Source organism: Ranitomeya imitator, chromosome 2, assembly GCF_032444005.1.
Source record: "Ranitomeya imitator isolate aRanImi1 chromosome 2, aRanImi1.pri, whole genome shotgun sequence".
In the NCBI taxonomy this organism is placed as follows: domain Eukaryota; kingdom Metazoa; phylum Chordata; class Amphibia; order Anura; family Dendrobatidae; genus Ranitomeya; species Ranitomeya imitator.
The window spans coordinates 308,979,886-309,000,861 of NC_091283.1; the positions used below are offsets into that span (position 1 = coordinate 308,979,886).

Below are 20,976 nucleotides of genomic sequence, written 5' to 3' on the forward strand. Positions count from 1 at the left end.
AAAATTTATCTAGGGGGGAATGTGAAGGAACAAATTATGAAAGATTCTCCATTTTGTGCTTTGACTCCATTTTGTTGTTGGTTAAAGATAAATTCTGTTATTTACTTAGGTAGAAGGTTACAGCTGCTATGAAATAATTCTGTCCTGTTTCTCATGAAGATAACATTTTGTTATTCAGCTAGTCTATGGTTCATAATTGGTATAAAGACCTTGAGTATTCTAACTCAAGTGAGTGAGCCAGATAAGAGACTCGTGGGGGTATCGCTATACAAGACTGAGGCATCTGTTAATATGTTTTTCTATGCCAAAAAGACATGACTATATCTGTAGTTTCCATTTTTCCTGTATCCTCATGGGTTAAGTTTTTCCTGTATTCTTATAGGTTAAGAACTGTGAACGTGTTCTTATGCTGATTGGTTGAAGTATAATTTCTATGACTATGAAAAGTCACACAATAAACGAGGGCCCAGAGATCTGCTCGATCCCCCACACAGAGGCACGAGTCTCCGTCTGGTCATTTTCGTTGCCGGCAACGCCCTTTAGATTAATCTGGAAATCACTGAGTCAACCGTGAAGGATCACTTTAGATCCTCCCTCAACATAATGGTTTATTTGTTTAATGTTTTTTGATGAAGGCCAATCATACAAGGATAGGGATGGGGCCGTGCATATGACTGGAGTCTTGCATACCAGGATAAGAATGGGGCCATGCATACAAGGATAGGGATGAGGGCATGTATACAAGCATAGGGATGGGGCCGTGCATACAAGGATAGGGATGGGGCCGTGCATACAAGGATAGGGAAGGGGCCGTGCATACAAGGATAGGGATGGAGCCGTGCATACAAGGATAGGGATGGGAATATGCATACAAGGATAGGGATGGGGCCATGCATACAAGCATAGGGATGGGGGCCAATCATACCAGGATAGGGATAAGGAGCCTTGCATACAAGGATAGGAATGGGGCCATGCATACAAGGATAGGACTGGGGCCAATCATACCAGGATAGGAATAAGGAGCATTGCATACAAGGATAGGGATGAGGAGCCTTGCATACAAGGATAGGGATGAGGAGCCTTGCATGCAAGGATAGGAATGAGGAGCCACGCATACAAGGATAGGGATGAGGGGACAATGCATACCCGGCTTATACTCGAGTCAATAAGTTTCCCACTTTTTTGAGGTAAAATTAGGTGACTCAACTTATATTCGGGTCGGCTTATGCTCGAGTATATATGTTATGTAAAAATAGCTTTATTGATTTATTCTCATTTGCATAAGGAAAGACTAGAAGCAATGGGATGAAACTGAAGTGGAGGAGACACAGATTGGATATTAGAAAAAAACCTTTTGACAGTGAGGGAGATCAATGAGTGGAACAGGCTGCCACGAGAGGTGGCGAGTTCTTCTTCAATGGAAATGTTCAAATAGCATTATGACTTCCCATCGCTTCTGAGCCTTTCAGTGTGCCCAAATCAAAATTAGGACCCATGTAGTTGTCATTATTATTGTGAGAAGAACCCACTTAATTTACGGTGTGTGACTCTTGGAGCACAATCTGGGCACTATGTGGTGAGTAATAAAATGGTATATTCACAGTTTTCACTCTCCAACATCCACTGCGCGCTAATTTTTGGAAAGTGGCGGTGGAGTCAAAATAGTCACTACTATAGATGAATTCACTGAAGGTTAATGTAGCACCCCAGGTAACTGGTTGCTACAGTGATGTTGCTTTTCCTTCGGGGAAGGTAATGTCATGATCAGAGGCAAGGGAGATCTCTTCACCAGGTAAGGCACCCACATGCAACACATTCTGAATCCAGGGGAGCGTCCCCCAGCTATATGTATCCTGACCTGGAGGAGGAGTTAGGTTAGTTGGAGAGGAACAATGAAGTGGATGGACGTCTAGGAGAGACGCAGAGAGGTCTGACAGCCACGAGGGAGCTGCAGCCTCTGGGAAAGGAGGGTTGATGTGGAGTACCTTGAGAGGAAAGGAGCAAAGGTTATGAACAGGGCTCAGAGGGGAAATGTGACCGGTGAGCCTTTCATTTGGCTCGTCCTGATCGGCCTGGGGGCTCTGGTGAGGGTTCGGTAACCCCTCCTCAAGGGGGGGGGGTACTGTTGTGAATTCTGTTATCGAACTCCCTCCTGTGGTCATGAATGGTACTTCGGCGAGTTGTGTCCATGGACTCCCTCTGGTGGCTGTGAGTGGAGCTGCTGCTTCTGAGGTTCCTTCCACAGGTGACATAGTTTATTCTTTGGCTGGCTGTTCTATTTAACTCCACTCAGATCGTTACTCCATGCCAGCTGTCAATGTTCTTGTACTGGTTCAGTTCGCTCTTGGATCTTTCTGGTGACCTGTCTACTCCAGCAGAAGCTAAGTCCCTGCTAGTTATTTATTTGTTCATTGTTTCCTTGTCCAGCTGGCTATCATGATCTTGCCCTGCTAGCTGGAAGCTCTGGGATGCAGAGTGGCACCTCTGCACCGTGAGTCGGTGCGGAGGTCTTTTTGCACACTCTGCGTGGTCTTTTTGTAGGGTTTTGTGCTGACCGCAAAGATACCTTTCCTATCCTCAGTCTGTTTAGTAAGTCTGGCCTCCCTTTGCTAAAACCTGTTTCATTTCTGTGTTTGTGACTTTCATCTTATCTCACAGTCAATATATGTGGGGGGCTGCCTTTTCCTTTGGGGAATTTCTCTGAGGCAAGGTAGGCTTTATTTTCTATCTTTAGGGCTAGTTAGCTCTTAGGCTGTGAAGAGGTGTCTAGGTCGTGTTAGGTACGCTCCACGGCTATTTCTAGTTGTGTGATAGGATTAGGGGTTGCGGTCGGCAGAGCTCCCTCTTCCCAGAGCTTGTCCTGTGTGAGTTTAACCATCAGGTCTTTCCGGGTGCTCCTAACCACCAGGTCATAACAGTACAGCTGGCCCAAAGTATTAATGCATCTCAATAGAGGGATAAGAGAAGTTCTGAGACCATTTTTTTTTCTCTGCAGTGTTTTTTGTCTTTCTTTTCCCCTAAGCCTCTGGGTGGTTCAGGATACAGGTGTAGATATGGACATTCAAGGTCTGTCCTCTTGTGTGGATCATCTCACTGCAAGGGTACAAAACATTCAAGATTTATTGGTTCAGAATCCGATGTTAGAGCCTAGAATTCCAATTCCTGATTTGTTTTCTGGGGATAGATCTAAGTTCCTGAATTTCAAAAATAATTGTAAACTGTTTCTAGCTTTGAAACCTCGCTCCTCTGGTGACCCCATTCAACAAGTAAAAATCATTTATTCTTTGTTGCGTGGTGACCCTCAAGACTGGGCATTTTCCCTTGCGCCAGAAGATCTTGCATTGCGTGATGTAGATGCGTTTTTTCTGGCGCTTGGATTGCTTTATGATGAAACAAATTCAGTGGATCAGGCAGAGAAAATCTTGCTGGCTTTGTGTCAGGGTCAGGATGAAGCAGAGGTGTACTATCAGAAGTTAGAAAGTGGTCTGTGCTTACTCAGTGGAATGAGTGTGCCCTGGCGGCAATTTTCAGAAAGGGTCTTTCTGAAGCCCTTAAGGATGTCATGGTGGGATTTCCCACGCCTGCTGGTCTGAATGAGTCTATGTCCTTGGCCATTCAGATCGATCGGCGCTTGCGTGAGCGCAAAGCTGTGCACCATTTGGCGGTATTCTCTGAGCATAGGCCTGAGCCTATGCAGTGTGATAGGACTTTGACTAGAGCTGAACAGCAAGAACACAGACGTCGGAATGGGCTGTGTTTTTACTGTGGTGATTCTGTTGTGAATTCTGTGGCAGAGTTCACTCCTGTGGTCACAAGTGGTACTTCGGCTGATTCTCTCTGGGAGCTTCCGTTTGTGGAGGAAAGTGGTACTGCGGCTTCTGAGTTTCCTCCCTCAGGTGATCTGGTGAGGTCGTTAGGTGCTTCTCTACTTAACTCCACCTAATGCTTTGATCCATGCTTCCTGTCAATGTTCCAGTGTTGGACTTGTTTTTCCTTGGATCATTCCTGTGGCCTGCTGCTCTGCATAGCTAAGTTCTCCTTTGCTATTTGTTTGCTATTTTTTCTGTCCAGCTTGTCTATTTGTTTTGCTGGAAGCTCTGGGACGCAAAGGGTGTACCTCCGTGCCGTTAGTTCGGTACAGAGGGTCTTTTTGCCCCCTTTGCGTGGTTTTCTTCAGGGTTTTGTGTGGACCGCAAAGTTATCTTTCCTATCTTCGCTCTGTTGAGAAAGTCGGGCCTCACTTTGCTGAATCTATTTCATCTCTACGTTTGTCTTTTCATCTTAACTCACAGTCATTATATGTGGGGGGCTGCCTTTTCCTTTGGGGTATTTCTCTGAGGCAAGGTAGGCTTATTTTTCTATCTTCAGGCTAGTTAGTTTCTCAGGCTGTGTCGAGTTGCATAGGTAGCGTTAGGCGCAATCCACGGCTGCCTCTAGTGTGGTTTGTTAGGATCAGGGATTGCGGTCTACAGAGTTCCCACGTCTCAGAGCTCGTTCTATTATTTTGGGTTATTGTCAGATCACTGTATGTGCTCTTATCGCTATGTCCATTGTGATACTGAATTGCCTATCATAACATGATTCCACTCATGCTATCTCCGATTGTCCTAAGCGCACTAAGCGGTTCGCTAGGTCTGCCACCATTAGTACGGTACAGTCTAAATTTCTGTTGTCCGTTACTCTGATTTGCTCTCTGTCGTCCTATTCTGTTATGGCATTTGTGGATTCGGGCGCTGCCATGAATTTGATGGACTTGGAGTTTGCCAGGCGCTGTGGTTTTTTCTTGGAGCCCTTGCAGTATCCTATTCCATTGAGAGGAATTGATGCTACGCCTTTGGCCAAGAATAAGCCTCAGTACTGGACTCAATTGACCATGTGCATGGCTCCTGCACATCAGGAGGATATTCGCTTTTTGGTGTTGCATAATCTGCATGATGTGGTCGTTTTGGGGTTGCCATGGCTACAGGTCCATAATCCAATATTGGATTGGAAATCTATGTCTGTGTCCGGCTGGGGTTGTCAGGGGGTACATGGTGATGTTCCATTGCTGTCAATTTCGCCTTCCACTCCTTCTGAAGTCCCTGAGTTTTTGTCAGATTACCGGGATGTATTTGAAGAGCCCAAATCCGGTGCCTTACCTCCTCATAGGGATTGCGATTGTGCTATTAATTTGATTCCTGGTAGTAAGTTTCCTAAGGGCCGACTGTTTAATTTATCTGTGCCAGAGCACGCCGCTATGCAGAGTTATATAAAGGAATCCTTGGAGAAAGGTCATATTCGCCTGTCGTCATCACCGTTGGGAGCAGGGTTCTTTTTTGTGGCCAAGAAGGATGGCTCTTTGAGACCTTGTATTGATTACCGCCTTCTTAATAAGATCACAGTCAAATTTCAGTACCCTTTGCCGCTGCTGTCTGATTTGTTTGCTCGGATTAAGGGGGCTAGTTGGTTCACCAAGATAGATCTTCGAGGGGCGTATAATCTTGTGCGAATTAAACAGGGCAATGAATGGAAAACCGCATTTAATACGCCCGAGGGCCATTTTGAGTACCTGGTTATGCCATTCGGGCTTTCTAATGCTCCATCTGTGTTTCAGTCCTTTATGCATGACATCTTCCGAGAGTACCTGGATAGATTCATGATTGTATATTTGGATGATATTTTGGTCTTTTCGGATGATTGGGAGTCTCATGTGAAGCAGGTCAGAATGGTGTTCCAGGTCCTTCGTGCGAATTCCTTGTTTGTGAAGGGGTCGAAATGTCTCTTTGGGGTTCAGAAGGTTTCATTTTTGGGTTTCATTTTTTCCCCTTCTATTATCGAGATGGACCCTGTTAAAGTTCAGGCCATTTATGATTGGACTCAGCCGACATCTGTGAAGAGCCTGCAGAAGTTCCTGGGCTTTGCTAATTTTTACCGTCGCTTCATCGCTAATTTTTCTAGTGTTGCTAAACCGTTGATTGAGCTGACCAAGAAAGGTGCTGATGTGGTCAATTGGTCCTCTGCGGCTGTAGAGGCTTTTCAGGAGTTGAAGCGTCGTTTTTCTTCTGCCCCTGTGTTGTGCCAGCCAGATGTTTCACTCCCGTTTCAGGTCGAGGTTGATGCTTCTGAGATTGGAGCAGGGGCTGTTTTGTCGCAAAGAAGTTCTGATGGCTCGGTGATGAAACCATGTGCCTTCTTTTCTAGAAAATTGTCGCCTGCTGAGCGCAATTATGATGTTGGCAATCGAGAGTTGTTGGCCATGAAGTGGGCATTCGAGGAGTGGCGACATTGGCTTGAAGGAGCCAAGCATCGCGTGGTGGTCTTGACGGATCACAAGAATTTGACTTATCTCGAGTCTGCCAAACGGTTGAATCCTAGACAGGCTCGATGGTCACTGTTTTTCTCCCGTTTTGATTTTGTGGTTTCGTACCTTCCGGGCTCTAAGAATGTGAAGGCTGATGCCCTGTCAAGGAGTTTTGTGCCTGACTCTCCGGGTGTTCCTGAGCCGGCGGGTATTCTCAAAGAGGGGGTAATTTTGTCTGCCATCTCCCCTGATTTGCGGCGCGTGCTGCAGAAGTTTCAGGCTGATAGACCTGACCGTTGTCCAGCGGAGAAACTGTTTGTCCCTGATAGATGGACTAGTAGAGTTATCTCTGAGGTTCATTGTTCGGTGTTGGCGGGTCATCCAGGAATCTTTGGTACCAGAGATTTGGTGGCTAGATCCTTTTGGTAGCCTTCTTTGTCACGGGAAGTGCGTTCTTTTGTGCAGTCCTGTGAGACTTGTGCTCGGGCTAAGCCCTGCTGTTCTCGTGCCAGTGGGTTGCTTTTGCCCTTGCCGGTCCCGAAGAGGCCCTGGACGCCTATTTCCATGGATTTTATTTCAGATCTCCCTGTCTCTCAAACGATGTCGGTCATTTGGGTGGTTTGTGATCACTTCTCTAAGATGGTCCATTTGGTACCCTTGTCTAAATTGCCTTCCTCCTCTGATTTGGTGCCATTGTTTTTCCAGCATGTGGTTCGTTTGCATGGCATTCGGAGAACATCGTCTCGGACAGAGGTTCCCAGTTTGTTTTTGAGGTTTTAGCGGTCCTTTTGTGCTAAGATGGGCATTGATTTGTCATTTTCTTTGGCTTTTCATCCTCAGACAAATGGCCAAACCGAACGAACTAATCAGACTTTGGAAACATATCTGAGATGCTTTGTTTCTGCTGATCAGGATGATTGGGTGTCCTTCTTGCCTTTGGCTGAGTTTGCCCTTAATAATCGGGCCAGCTCGGCTACTTTGGTTTCGCCTTTTTTCTGTAATTCTGGTTTCCATCCTCGTTTCTCTTCAGGGCAGGTTGAGCCTTCGGACTGTCCTGGTGTAGATACGGTGGTGGACAGGTTGCAGCAGATTTGGACTCATGTGGTGGACAATTTGACATTGTCCCAGGAGAAGGCTGAACGTTTCACAAACCGCCGGCGCTGTGTTGGTCCCCGACCTCGTGTTGGGGATTTGGCTTGGCTGTCATCTCGTCATGTTCCTATGAAGGTTTCCTCTCCTAAGTTTAAGCCTCGTTTCATTGGTCCGTATAAGATTTCTGAAGTTCTCAATCCTGTGTCATTTCGTTTGGCCCTTCCAGCTTCTTTTGCCATCCATAATGTGTTCCATAGGTCGTTATTGCGGAGATACGTGGCGCCTATGGTCCCCTCCGTTGATCCTCCTGCCCCGGTGTTGGTCGAGGGGGAGTTGGAGTATGTGGTGGAGAAGATTTTGGATTCTCATATTTCGAGACGGAAACTCCAGTAACTGGTCAAGTGGAAGGGTTATGGTCAAGAAGATAATTCCTGGGTTTTTGCCTCTAATGTTCATGCTGCCGATCTAGTTTGTGCCTTTCATTTGGCTCGTCCTGATCGGCCTGGGGGTTCTGGTGAGGGTTCGGTGACCCCTCCTCAAAGGGGGGTACTGTTGTGAATTCTGTTATCGAACTCCCTCCTGTGGTTATGAATGGTACTTCGGCGAGTACCATTTGCATATTCCAGGTGCCTTCTGGGAGAAGCGAAGTCTCCCTAAGCTAGAAGATCGTTGGGTACAGCCGGGACCAGCTGCTTCGAAAGCATCACCAAACCAGGGATTCAAGCTTCAGGAGGCTAATTTGCATATTCCAGGTGCCTTCTGGGAGAAGCGAAGTCTCCCTAAGCTAGAAGATCGTTGGGTACAGCCGGGACCAGCTGCTTCGAAAGCATCACCAAACCAGGGATTCAAGCTTCAGGAGGCTAATTTGCATATTCCAGGTGCCTTCTGGGAGAAGCGAAGTCTCCCTAAGCTAGAAGATCGTTGGGTACAGCCGGGACCAGCTGCTTCGAAAGCATCACCAAACCAGGGATTCAAGCTTCAGGAGGCTAATTTGCATATTCCAGGTGCCTTCTGGGAGAAGCGAAGTCTCCCTAAGCTAGAAGATCGTTGGGTACAGCCGGGACCAGCTGCTTCGAAAGCATCACCAAACCAGGGATTCAAGCTTCAGGAGGCTAATTTGCATATTCCAGGTGCCTTCTGGGAGAAGCGAAGTCTCCCTAAGCTAGAAGATCGTTGGGTACAGCCGGGACCAGCTGCTTCGAAAGCATCACCAAACCAGGGATTCAAGCTTCAGGAGGCTAATTTGCATATTCCAGGTGCCTTCTGGGAGAAGCGAAGTCTCCCTAAGCTAGAAGATCGTTGGGTACAGCCGGGACCAGCTGCTTCGAAAGCATCACCAAACCAGGGATTCAAGCTTCAGGAGGCTAATTTGCATATTCCAGGTGCCTTCTGGGAGAAGCGAAGTCTCCCTAAGCTAGAAGATCGTTGGGTACAGCCGGGACCAGCTGCTTCGAAAGCATCACCAAACCAGGGATTCAAGCTTCAGGAGGCTAATTTGCATATTCCAGGTGCCTTCTGGGAGAAGCGAAGTCTCCCTAAGCTAGAAGATCGTTGGGTACAGCCGGGACCAGCTGCTTCGAAAGCATCACCAAACCAGGGATTCAAGCTTCAGGAGGCTAATTTGCATATTCCAGGTGCCTTCTGGGAGAAGCGAAGTCTCCCTAAGCTAGAAGATCGTTGGGTACAGCCGGGACCAGCTGCTTCGAAAGCATCACCAAACCAGGGATTCAAGCTTCAGGAGGCTAATTTGCATATTCCAGGTGCCTTCTGGGAGAAGCGAAGTCTCCCTAAGCTAGAAGATCGTTGGGTACAGCCGGGACCAGCTGCTTCGAAAGCATCACCAAACCAGGGATTCAAGCTTCAGGAGGCTAATTTGCATATTCCAGGTGCCTTCTGGGAGAAGCGAATTTTTGCCTGTAGGACATTATTGCAAGAGAGCTTGGCTGAGTACATTACACAAGAAGTCAAACACACAGCAAGTCAGCAGGATCTAGGAGCAACATGGCAGATGTGACAACCTACATGGTGAGCTGCAGCATGTGCTACATGTTCACAGATCGACCAGAAGAAGAATCCAATTTCACCTGTCAGAAGTGTAGACTAGTGGCCCTTTTAGAAGAAAAGGTGCGGGGTCTGGAAGAAAGAATAGCAACTTTGAAACTCATCAAAGAGAATGAAGACTTTCTAGACAGAACAGAAGCATCTCTACTGGTCACAGAAGGTGCAAAAAGTGTCAGAGAACCTCCAAAAGCAGATGAGTGGAAGCATGTGACCAAAAGAAGCAAGAAGACCATGGAGAAATTACCAACCACACAACTGAAGAACCGATATCAAATCTTTGTAGAGGATGAAGATGGCACACCTAAGAATGAAGCAATACCAGCAAGCAAAAAAGAAAAGGGCACACAGCAACAAGTGACAGCAAAAAGTACAGCCAAGAAGCAACGAAGAGTGGTGGTGGTGGGAGACTCACTACTGAGAGGCACCGAAGCAGCCATCTGCAGACCGGACATAACTGCAAGAGAAGTATGCTGCCTTCCAGGTGCGATGATCAAGGATGTGACCGATAGGATACCAAAGCTCTTCAGCTCCAAGAACGTCCACCCATTTCTTCTGATACATGTTGGCACCAATGACACGGCAAGGAAGGACCTACCGACAATCTGCAAGGACTTTGAAGAGTTGGGGAAGAAAGTAAAGGAACTGGATGCACAGGTAGTTTTTTCTTCTATCCTTCCAGTAGACGGGCATGGCACCAGGAGATGGAACAGGATCCTTGATGCAAACAACTGGCTAAGACGATGGTGCAGACAACAAGGATTTGGATTCCTGGACCACGGTGTGAATTACTGGTATGATGGACTCCTCGCCAGAGACGGACTACACCTCAACAAACCTGGGAAACACACATTCGCCAGAAGACTCGCTACACTCATCAGGAGGGCGTTAAACTAGAAGAAGAGGGGACGGGAAGAAAAACATTAGACTCGAACAAAGACGACCCAGGAAAACATACTCAGAAGGGAGGTAAGAACATTTCTAAAACAATCCACAGTGAGGAGATTGGAACAAAACAATATCCTCTAAACTGCATGCTCGCAAACGCCAGAAGCCTGACAAACAAGATGGAAGAACTAGAAGCAGAAATATCTACAGGTAACTTTGACATAGTGGGAATAACCGAGACATGGTTAGATGAAAGCTATGACTGGGCAGTTAACTTACAGGGTTACAGTCTGTTTAGAAAGGATCGTAAAAATCGGAGAGGAGGAGGGGTTTGTCTCTATATAAAGTCTTGTCTAAAGTCCACTTTAAGGGAGGATATTAGCGAAGGGAATGAGGATGTCGAGTCCATATGGGTTGAAATTCATGGAGGGAAAAATGGTAACAAAATTCTCATTGGGGTCTGTTACAAACCCCCAAATATAACAGAAAGCATGGAAAGTCTACTTCTAAAGCAGATAGATGAAGCTGCAACCCATAATGAGGTCCTGGTTATGGGGGACTTTAACTACCCGGATATTAACTGGGAAACAGAAACCTGTGAAACCCATAAAGGCAACAGGTTTCTGCTAATAACCAAGAAAAATTATCTTTCACAATTGGTGCAGAATCCAACCAGAGGAGCAGCACTTTTAGACCTAATACTATCTAATAGACCTGACAGAATAACAAATCTGCAGGTGGTTGGGCATTTAGGAAATAGCGACCACAATATTGTGCAGTTTCACCTGTCTTTCACTAGGGGGACTTGTCAGGGAGTCACAAAAACACTGAACTTTAGGAAGGCAAAGTTTGACCAGCTTAGAGATGCCCTTAATCTGGTAGACTGGGACAATATCCTCAGAAATGAGAATACAGATAATAAATGGGAAATGTTTAAGAACATCCTAAATAGGCAGTGTAAGCGGTTTATACCTTGTGGGAATAAAAGGACTAGAAATAGGAAAAACCCAATGTGGCTAAACAAAGAAGTAAGACAGGCAATTAACAGTAAAAAGAAAGCATTTGCACTACTAAAGCAGGATGGCACCATTGAAGCTCTAAAAAACTATAGGGAGAAAAATACTTTATCTAAAAAACTAATTAAAGCTGCCAAAAAGGAAACAGAGAAGCACATTGCTAAGGAGAGTAAAACTAATCCCAAACTGTTCTTCAACTATATCAATAGTAAAAGAATAAAAACTGAAAATGTAGGCCCCTTAAAAAATAGTGAGGAAAGAATGGTTGTAGATGACGAGGAAAAAGCTAACATATTAAACACCTTCTTCTCCACGGTATTCACGGTGGAAAATGAAATGCTAGGTGAAATCCCAAGAAACAATGAAAACCCTATATTAAGGGTCACCAATCTAACCCAAGAAGAGGTGCGAAACCGGCTAAATAAGATTAAAATAGATAAATCTCCGGGTCCGGATGGCATACACCCACGAGTACTAAGAGAACTAAGTAATGTAATAGATAAACCATTATTTCTTATTTTTAGGGACTCTATAGCGACAGGGTCTGTTCCGCAGGACTGGCGCATAGCAAATGTGGTGCCAATATTCAAAAAGGGCTCTAAAAGTGAACCTGGAAATTATAGGCCAGTAAGTCTAACCTCTATTGTTGGTAAAATATTTGAAGGGTTTCTGAGGGATGTTATTCTGGATTATCTCAATGAGAATAACTGTTTAACTCCATATCAGCATGGGTTTATGAGAAATCGCTCCTGTCAAACCAATCTAATCAGTTTTTATGAAGAGGTAAGCTATAGACTGGACCACGGTGAGTCATTGGACGTGGTATATCTCGATTTTTCCAAAGCGTTTGATACCGTGCCGCACAAGAGGTTGGTACACAAAATGAGAATGCTTGGTCTGGGGGAAAATGTGTGTAAATGGGTTAGTAACTGGCTTAGTGATAGAAAGCAGAGGGTGGTTATAAATGGTATAGTCTCTAACTGGGTCGCTGTGACCAGTGGGGTACCGCAGGGGTCAGTATTGGGACCTGTTCTCTTCAACATATTCATTAATGATCTGGTAGAAGGTTTACACAGTAAAATATCGATATTTGCAGATGATACAAAACTATGTAAAGCAGTTAATACAAGAGAAGATAGTATTCTGCTACAGATGGATCTGGATAAGTTGGAAACTTGGGCTGAAAGGTGGCAGATGAGGTTTAACAATGATAAATGTAAGGTTATACACATGGGAAGAGGGAATCAATATCACCATTACACACTGAACGGGAAACCACTGGGTAAATCTGACAGGGAGAAGGACTTGGGGATCCTAGTTAATGATAAACTTACCTGGAGCAGCCAGTGCCAGGCAGCAGCTGCCAAGGCAAACAGGATCATGGGGTGCATTAAAAGAGGTCTGGATACACATGATGAGAGCATTATACTGCCTCTGTACAAATCCCTAGTTAGACCGCACATGGAGTACTGTGTCCAGTTTTGGGCACCGGTGCTCAGGAAGGATATAATGGAACTAGAGAGAGTACAAAGGAGGGCAACAAAATTAATAAAGGGGATGGGAGAACTACAATACCCAGATAGATTAGCGAAATTAGGATTATTTAGTCTAGAAAAAAGACGACTGAGGGGCGATCTAATAACCATGTATAAGTATATAAGGGGACAATACAAATATCTCGCTGAGGATCTGTTTATACCAAGGAAGGTGACGGGCACAAGGGGGCATTCTTTGCGTCTGGAGGAGAGAAGGTTTTTCCACCAACATAGAAGAGGATTCTTTACTGTTAGGGCAGTGAGAATCTGGAATTGCTTGCCTGAGGAGGTGGTGATGGCGAACTCAGTCGAGGGGTTCAAGAGAGGCCTGGATGTCTTCCTGGAGCAGAACAATATTGTATCATACAATTATTAGGTTCTGTAGAAGGACGTAGATCTGGGGATTTATTATGATGGAATATAGGCTGAACTGGATGGACAAATGTCTTTTTCCGGCCTTACTAACTATGTTACTATGAGTTGTGTCCATGGACTCCCTCTGGTGGCTGTGAGTGGAGCTGCTGCTTCTGAGGTTCCTTCCACAGGTGACATAGTTTATTCTTTGGCTGGCTGTCCTATTTAACTCCACTCAGATCGTTACTCCATGCCAGCTGTCAATGTTCTTGTACTGGTTCAGTTCGCTCTTGGATCTTTCTGGTGACCTGTCTACTCCAGCAGAAGCTAAGTCCCTGCTAGTTATTTATTTGTTCATTGTTTCCTTGTCCAGCTGGCTATCATGATCTTGCCCTGCTAGCTGGAAGCTCTGGGATGCAGAGTGGCACCTCCGCACCTTGAGTCGGTGCGGAGGTCTTTTTGCACACTCTGCGTGGTCTTTTTGTAGGGTTTTGTGCTGACCGCAAAGATACCTTTCCTATCCTCAGTCTGTTTAGTAAGTCTGGCCTCCCTTTGCTAAAACCTGTTTCATTTCTGTGTTTGTGACTTTCATCTTATCTCACAGTCAATATATGTGGGGGGCTGCCTTTTCCTTTGGGGAATTTCTCTGAGGCAAGGTAGGCTTTATTTTCTATCTTTAGGGCTAGTTAGCTCTTAGGCTGTGAAGAGGCGTCTAGGTCGTGTTAGGTACGCTCCACGGCTATTTCTAGTTGTGTGATAGGATTAGGGGTTGTGGTCAGCAGAGCTCCCACTTCCCAGAGCTTGTCCTGTGTGAGTTTAACCATCAGGTCGTTCCGGGTGCTCCTAACCACCAGGTCATAACAGACCGGGCACCCTCAGAGCCATAGCGCAGGAACCAGGTATCGGGAGCCCAAGGCTTTTGTGGAACTCTAGGACACAGAGCAGAACCAGAGGGCCAGGAACTGTATGTAATTGGCCCACACCTTGCCTGAGACGCAGCAGCACCTAAGGAGCTCGGGGCATGATAGAGTCCCTGTAAAACAGCTCGAACTGCCCGTCGTGCAGGTACCTGTCCCAGGACAGGGGGAAAATGGAGGACCCTTTTGGAAATTTCAGGCAGCAGGGACTTCATCTTTAAGAGGCGCTAGAGGAAAGGCTCATGGACCTCACCTGGAGAAGGGGACCCTCCATTGCCTCTGAGCTGGCCGGACCATACCATCACCCGTGCCTGGTGCCCTGGACTGTGGCCAGTCAACTGCAGTAAACCAGGTAAAGACTTACAACTTGTGTCCTATCTTTATTCACCGACACATAGCATCCACGCGTTACATCTTAGGACTCTGCTTCACCTGTGGGAAGAGTAACATCAGTGCTGCCAACAAATCCCCCAGAGGACTCCTTTAATGCAGCGTCGGTCCCACTATTGACCAAACTCCACAGGTGGCATCACAACAGACTTTAGACACTTTTCCCTTAAAAGACCGTTCCCCTTTAACGTTGAGGCCCAGGGCCACGGACCGGATCGCAGCCACCATGACATTCCCCCTCGAGACCGGACCCGATACAGAGTACCCCACTGCCCTGGGGGTGACTCATAATCATTTCCAAAATGGAGTCACTTTATGAGGTTTTAAACTGCTCTGGTTTTCTGCATTTTGTCATATTAAGGCTTGTGAAAATGGCGTGTACCATCTCGCCTGGGATCCACATCTGCCACCTCTACTTCTGTCACCAGGCATGGCCTCATTCATTCTGCAGGCAACACTGGGGATGGAGGAGATATCGGAACCAGAAGCTCTGGATGGTGCAGTCTCTGTTCAGCCACTTAGATTAGGGTTGCTGTGAACTGTAGTACTGTCACGCTGTAAGCGGCGATAAAGGGGCAGGACGGAATACTGGGACCCGCACATGTCCCTACCACTTTAATGGGGCACTGGCTTTCCCTTATCTCGGGGGTACCTATGATTGTTGGGAGGCCCGAGCCGCCAGCGTATCCCTGTCTCCTGTGTAGGCCCTATCAGTGGCCCCCTCTCCCCCCAAAGGAGGTGGACTGCACCAGTGTAATAATACAACAAATAACAGGGTATACAGACAAGGTAACTAAAAGTCTCAAACTCACCAAATGCTCACACAACCACAGAGGAAACACAGAGATGGGAAGAGAAGGAATAAACTTAGGAAGGAAAACAGGTTTAACATGCAACCAAAACAGCAGACACCAATCTCTGTAAATAAACCTCCAACACTACGCTCCTTCAACCTCCAAGCCAGGCAGTAGAACTGATTACTGACAATAGCTTGAAGTCAGGACTGGGTCTATATAGAGGAGCAGATCACAAAATCCACTTCAGCTGAGAGAGACCCAGCTCTCAGCAATAAGGTTAACTCCTGCACTGCTGGCACAAAGGTCAGAACACAGGTGAAGAGCTTCTGTTCACTGTGTGTGAACGAGGCCCAGAGCGCTGCGTTTCTCTGGAACCTCTCTGTCGCGGTAGCCCTATGACAAGTACAATCCAGTCAGGCATTATGGGTGTGTGTGCTGTCCATCTGGAGTAATCTGCTTCCTGCTTTCGCCAATTGGTATCTCAGCAAGGACAAAAAATTTACCACTAACCAATATTTACTATATACAACAGCAGGTTAGAAATTACACGTTAAAACTTAACTTTTACTTTTATTTGTTAAAATCACGAATGTGACCGTAAGTGAACAAGGTGCCAGTGTTTTAAAAACCGAAAAATCGTAACAAAGACCACAACTCGACGAACAGGTAAGAGTTCAAATGGAACAATATTTGTGGAGCATATGTTTCAAAATCTATCATACATATGACACTATACCACAATGAGCAAGCTCAAAAGCCATATAGGGTGGATCAATCTCCAACCTATTAAATTTATACCACCAATAGCAATAGAATGCATATATGCCTCACCACATTAATAATGCACACCAGCATATGTTCGGTAAGTGTCAATGCGTGGATTCATCTAGCAACAGCGTTTTTAATTTATACTCATCCTTCTGGGACCGATGCTGCCAGCGGTGCCTCCTTAGAGTTTCTGGGGCTTAGGGGCGGATCATGCCGCACTAGCCATAGTTCCCCGTTATATCCAGTGTCTCCCGACGCGTTTCTTCTTTTAATTCATCAGGGGGGTAGTGACAAAAGATACTGTCAAATACGCGAGCAAGGCTAACATACTTTCGCCAATTGGAAAGCACCCCACCCTACTAAAGCTCAAAGCAAATTGCAGGAAGATGCCAGATAGAGCCTTGTTCTCCTCTGGTTCAGTCCTCTCTGTGCTAAGCTGCTGTGACCCCTTAATCTTGCTTCTTATGATTTTGTATTTTCTCTGCCCTCGTGGATCTGACCCAACTACTTGACTATTCGTCATCCCACCTCACTCTACAGAACAGCAGGTAACACCATGGCCCAAGCCTAGGGATCTCTGTGTAAGAACAGATCCATGTAAAGAATGTTGAGCAAGGCAATCCTTGGGATCTGCAAATCTGAGTAGATAGTGCCAAGCCTGATTGTGGTAGCCACATTTTGAGCTGCCAGGTAACCAATACATTGTGTCTGGAATCTATTCCAACAAGATATGCATTCAAGTAGCTAAATTCTTCCCTTCTTAACGCTGCCATGTGCCCAGACAGTAGTGTACGACCGTATACAGGGTATTGTTGGATTCAAGAGAGGTTGGAAAATAATTTGTGAGGTCCATTTGTTTCCTATTATCCTTTGTGAAGAATTCTAAAGTTATCACCACAAAAAACGACATGTCAGATGTGAAAAATGGGAGTATGTTGGGAAGTAACTACTGTAGTCAAAAACTGTGACTATGGACAATAACATCTATCAAAATGTTCAAACTCAACAGTCTTCATCAGTAAAATATGAGTAGTGGTATCAACTCTCTGGAGTAATTAGAGTATGGTGCTCGGTGGCACTTGGCAATCTAAACTATCATAAGGGCCAATATTTTCTATCAGATGAGATTCAAGAAAAAAATATTAGACATTTAAAGAGAACTTTTTATAATACTGCAGAGCTGGGGCATCTTCAATTTAGATCTCGCACATTTAAAAGACGTAATGGAGACTTTAAAAAAAAAAAAAAAGATACCAGGGAGTTCCAAACTTACAAACTCACCTAACTGAGGCAGGCTGATCCTACCACAATCAAACTATCAACCAGAATGAACATGTAAAAAAAAAACCATAGAACAAAAAATATGTTACATCTCCCCCCAAAAAGTATGTACGAGGGGAGAACTCCAACACTAAACTGGAGTTGCACTCGTTTATGGTGGACCATTGGAGCTACTGAGTCCTGACCAGAAGAGTAGAGAAAGTATTAGTGCCCCCATTTCAGGAGATATTGTGCAGCAAACTGAATTTCTTATGATTGAAAACATAATGTAATTTATGACATGGAGTGAATCGATGAAACCAGGACTCGAGCCATGCCAACACATCTCCTGCAGGCATGCTATTCCACCCGGTTTGCGTTTAGTTGGACCATCATTTATTTTTCAACAGGACAATGACCCCAAACACACCTCCAGGCTGTGTAAAGACTATTTGACCAAGAAGGAGAGTGATGGGGTGCTACGCCAGATGACCTGTCCTCCACAATCACCAGACCTGAACCCAATCAAGATGGTTTGGGGTGAGCTGAACCGCAGAGTGAAGGCAAAAGGGCCAACAAGTGCTAAGCATCTCTGGGAACTTCTTCAAGATTGTTGGAAGACCATTTCCGGTGACTACCTCTTGAAGCTCATCAAGAGAATGCCAAGAGTGTTCAAAGCAGTCATCAAAGCAAAAGGTGGCTACTTTGAAGAACCTAGAATATAAGACATTTTCAGTTGTTTCACTTTGTTTTTGTTAAGTATATAATTCCACATGTGTTAATTCATAGTTTTGATGCCTTCAGTGTGAATTTACAATTTTCATAGTCATGAAAATGCAGAAAAATCTTTAAATGAGAAGAGGTGTCCAAACTTTTGGTCTGTACTGTATATATATTTATATGTAAATATACTCAATGGGTACTGTTTATAGGATTGTGGCTAGAATAGGATATAGGATAGGCTAGAACTGTAGTGGGGCTAGAATAGATGGGGGCACAGTAGTGATAGATGATATCATAGAATAGAGCAGTAGATAGGCAGCACAGGGGTTAACTAAAGGGGAGGTACAGCAAGGAGCAGGGAAGTATAATCAGGATACTTCCTGATTAGAGACAGACACCCGGGCAGCCTTGCCAAGGGCAGGATGCATGCAGTGTATGAGACAGCTACAGGTCCTGGGGGTAAAGCTGCGGATGGCAACAAGGGGCCCCAGGCTGGAGAATAGTACAGTCGGGCATCAGCTCAATAGGATCATCCTCAGGGCGGTTCTGGGGTCTACGACTGGGGCTGGAGTCAGTAAGATGAACTCCTGGCACCTTTGCAAGATGGAATCGGACAAGGGGCTGACAGGGAGCTGGTGATGCAGGTAGTACGGAAGGGGCACAGATTGTCCACAGAAATTGCATGGATTGCCGGGAGAGAAGAAGGAGAGGTTATAGAGGAAATGGAGTCTGCCCAGAAGGCAGGGAAAATGCAAGATATGATGCTTCGTGTGAAATGTGCTGCAAAAGTGATGGGTGCCCATGTTATCAGTAAAGTTGAACTGTTTGAAAAGGACTGTGACGCTGCAGTGTTTTATGGAACCTGGAATCCTGAAGCTGGAGTGAAAGAAACCGAGGGAACTGAAATGAGTACTCTGCTGCACACATCACACACACAAACACACACACACACACACACACCAGAAAGGACTTTGTATTTCATCTGCGGGGCGCCAGGGTGTGGAAACACTACAGTTCGCTGCCACGACTACCACCCTGGGTGCCTTACATTTGCAGGTTGTAAGCGCTATACAAAAGAGTTTTCACAATTTCACAAAGCCATTTAAACATTTTCGGATGGAGGAGAATGTTATGCTCTACTCGCAAAATGGGGATCACATGATGCCACGTCCGAACTACACCATTGATAAAGCAGCCACAGCCGGTGACTGAAAAGAATCTGTGACTTCTCTGTAGTTAGTGGTCACTACTCACCTGGGTATTCATATGTAGGAGTCTCCTCTTTACACCGCTCATCACCCCTCACATATGTCTCTGTAGTATTAATATGGGTTAGATCTTCACCCTGAAATAAATATTGTAAAAGTCACAGACAGATGGAGAAAGTCACATCTATGATCAGCTCTAATCCTGCCATCTCCACCGTTCTCATGAAAACAGTATGAAACATGTAATAAAACAAGACTGAGCACAAGACCTTCACCACCGTCTACACATCATAGGGGAGATCTCAGGACACCTTCTCTCTGTTAAATATTAATTATTCTTATTTTTATTCTGTACTGAGCACATTGCTTATTGCTGACACTATCAAAAGTTATTTCTGTGTATGTAGCTCAGAGTATAAGTTAACTCCATATACAGAGGACACGTGGTCAGTGTTGGACATATATAAACGTCTCTTAGGAGGGTGTGGGGGCCTTTTGTCATGTGGGACGGTCACCTCCCTTCCTACATTTCATTCTCCATGGACGTCCAACAAGGAAGGAACAACAGCTGATAACGGAAGCCATGATGACCTTCAAACTTCACACAGAGAGACTGTTTTATCATTCAGGACCTTGGGAAAGATGAGTAACAAGACAAGCGCTGATATTTACACATGGACACTCTGTTCATAACTGTTTCATCTACTTTTATGTTTTTGCTGCAATGGTGGATAATTCAATAAACCACTATACTTCTCATCAGAATACCATGACATTTTTCTTTTAAGAATAACGCACCTGGTTAAGTCTTGATTAAATATTTTTGCGAAATAACCATTTTTAACACTCTCCATCTACCTGATGATCCTGAGGAACATTGGGATCTTCTTGTTTACAGTCCTGTGAAAGAAGAGGACGGGGACATCTCTCTGGTGTTGTCCTCTTACTGGATAGATCTGGAGGAAACAAACACAGGGACTGAATTCATTTCTTACATACAGATAATATAGATAATTATAGGCTGTGTGTATTTAATCCTATTACCTGGTGATGTGAGGGGCTGGGGAACCTCCATCATGACTTTCTTGTACAGATCTTTGTGTCCTTCTAAATACTCCCACTCCTCCATGGAGAAATAGACAGCAACATCCTGACACCTTATAGGAACCTGACACATACAATGATACGGTCATCCCCAGATCCCTTCATAGCGTTACTGTATAATGTCCCAGCATTCCCAGCAGTGTCACCTCTCCAGTCAGCAGCTCAATCATCTTGTAGGTGAGTTCTAGGATCTTTTGGTCATTGATGTCCTTGTGTATTAGTGGGTGAGGTGGAGGCTTTGTGATTGGGCTCAGGGGTCTTCCCCATCCCTCAGACACAGGGTCCTGACAGCGCTCACTAGAGGTCTTCACTACTATGTAATCCTGGTTATGGAGAGACACATGAATAAATCTCACTACAGAAATTTCCAGATTCCTCACCTCTTGAGTTCTGTCCAACAGTTTTATTGCCATAAATAAGAATTATGTAATGTGACGCTATCAAAATCTCTCACCTCTCCAGTAAGACGGAAGAGGATCTCTAGGGTGAGGTGTAATATCCTCTCTGCTATCTTGTCCCTCTTCATATCCATTCTTGATGGGTAGTTAAGAAAAATTCTCTTAATATAGAAGATGTCTACTGAAAG

The 20,976-nt window shown here is 45.2% G+C and overlaps 1 pseudogene; it reads right to left on the reverse strand.

The window, feature by feature from the left end:
* Nucleotides 1-20,361, reverse strand: part of LOC138666459 (zinc finger protein 420-like) — an 88,857-nt pseudogene extending 68,496 nt beyond the window's left edge.
* Between the last annotated feature and the right edge of the window lie 615 nt (nucleotides 20,362-20,976).